Source organism: Cherax quadricarinatus, chromosome 42, assembly GCF_038502225.1.
Source record: "Cherax quadricarinatus isolate ZL_2023a chromosome 42, ASM3850222v1, whole genome shotgun sequence".
NCBI lineage: Eukaryota > Metazoa > Arthropoda > Malacostraca > Decapoda > Parastacidae > Cherax > Cherax quadricarinatus.
In genome coordinates this window covers 9,393,279-9,395,081 of record NC_091333.1, presented here as the reverse complement: position 1 = coordinate 9,395,081, position 1,803 = coordinate 9,393,279, and the positions used below count along the sequence as shown (strand labels likewise).

At 54.3% G+C, this 1,803-nt stretch overlaps 1 long non-coding RNA gene across 1 annotated transcript; it reads left to right on the top strand.

Annotated features, from left to right (window-relative positions):
- Positions 1-318: 318 nt before the first annotated feature.
- Positions 319-1,460, top strand: LOC138853844 (uncharacterized). The gene is made up of 2 exons (XR_011393060.1): positions 319-1,086; positions 1,166-1,460. It is a non-coding gene; the product is annotated as an uncharacterized lncRNA (long non-coding RNA).
- The last annotated feature ends 343 nt before the right edge of the window (positions 1,461-1,803 follow it).

Here is a 1,803-nt window from a genome sequence, read left to right as displayed (position 1 = left end):
CGCCAGCATCAACGTGACATCCTGGGCCCTTCGCCAGCATCAACGTGACATCCTGGGCCCTTTGCCAGCATCAACGTGACATCCTGGGCCCTTCGCCATCATCAATGTGACATCCTGGGCCCTTCGCCAGCATCAACGTGACATCCTGGGCCCTTCGCCAGCATCAACGTGACATCCTGGGCCCTTCGCCACCATCAACGTGACATCCTGGGCTCTTCGCCAGCATCAACGTGACATCCTGGGCCCTTCGCCAGCATCAACGTGACATCCTGGGCCCTTCGCCAGCATCAACGTGACATCCTGGGCCCTTCGCCAGCATCAACGTGACATCCTGGGCCCTTCGCCAGCATCAACGTGACATCCTGGGCCCTTCGTCAGCATCAACGTGACATCCCGGGCCCTTCGTCAGCATCAACGTGACATCCTGGGCCCTTCGTCAGCATCAACGTGACATCCTGGGCCCTTCGCCAGCATCAACGTGACATCTTGGGCCCTTCGTCACCATCAACGTGTCATCTTGGGCCCTTCGCCAGCATTAACGTAACATCCTGGGCCCTTCGCCAGCATCAACGTGACATCTTGGGCCCTTCGTCAGCATCAACGTGTCATCTTGGGCCCTTCGCCAGCATTAACGTAACATCCTGGGCCCTTCGTCAGTATCAACGTGACATCCAGACACCTTTCTGTGTCGTCTCAGAGACAAGCTGTCAGTCGCCGATAAAATTAGGCTTCTATCGAGTCCAATAATCATAAATAGTCTGTAAAAATATGATATATGCAGTTTTGAGTAGTGGCGTCAACTGTAGCGACAGTAACAGCACCGACGCTGGGACGAACCAGAGTGACAACACTGTGGGACACAGGAGCCTCGACAGCGGTCACTGCTGCGAGAACTTCATCCAGGTAGGCTACCGGTTCGATCCCCGTATCTTCAAACATTACGCCCAGACGCTGGCGACCCTTTCGTCCATGGTCGTGTTCATCATGTTGATTTCCTGGCTGCTCACCCAGTGAAGCTTTGCTGCCACCACACTACACTACCACAGCATCACCACCACCAGCGTCACTGAGCGGAGCACCCACCAGGTCACAGCGTCACTGAGAGGAGCACCCACCAGGTCACAGCATCACCACCACCAGCGTTACTGAGAGGAGCACCCACCAGGCCACAGCATCACTGAGCGGAGTATCCACCAGGTCACAGCATCACCATCACCAGCGTCAGTGAACGGAGTACCCACCAGGTCACAGCATCACTGAGCAAAGCACCCACCAGGTCACAGCATCACCACCACCAGCGTCACTGAGCGGAGCAACCACCAGGTCACAGTATCAATGCGAGGATCCACCGAGTCACTGAGATGACCCAACAGGTCATATAAGCCTTAGCACCGCCTGACACAGCATCGACTGCCCTAATCTGGTCTAGTACTTCCTCTTCTTCTCTCTCTTTTTTTTTTTTTTTGCATGTTCCTCGTCATCTCGTAAGACAAGGGAGTATCCTGACGCTGGTGAAGGATTCTTGATTCAAAGAACTAGATCAAAGTTGCCGGGTCACCATATGGAGAAGACCTGGGCCGGGAGCGTACCGGCGAATCAAGGAGAAGAAGGGTCTACCGCCCTCTTTTTAAGATCAAACCTGAATACCTCCCATTCTCCAGCTGGTGTATCATCCTTACAGCTTCCACGCGAATATGATCATTCCTGTCGTGTGTAAGATGGAGGAAGTGGGCACTCCGTCGCCCGCAAGTCTTCAGGAATGGACCATGCACACTAGCTAAATTCTTCATGCTGTGGATCACT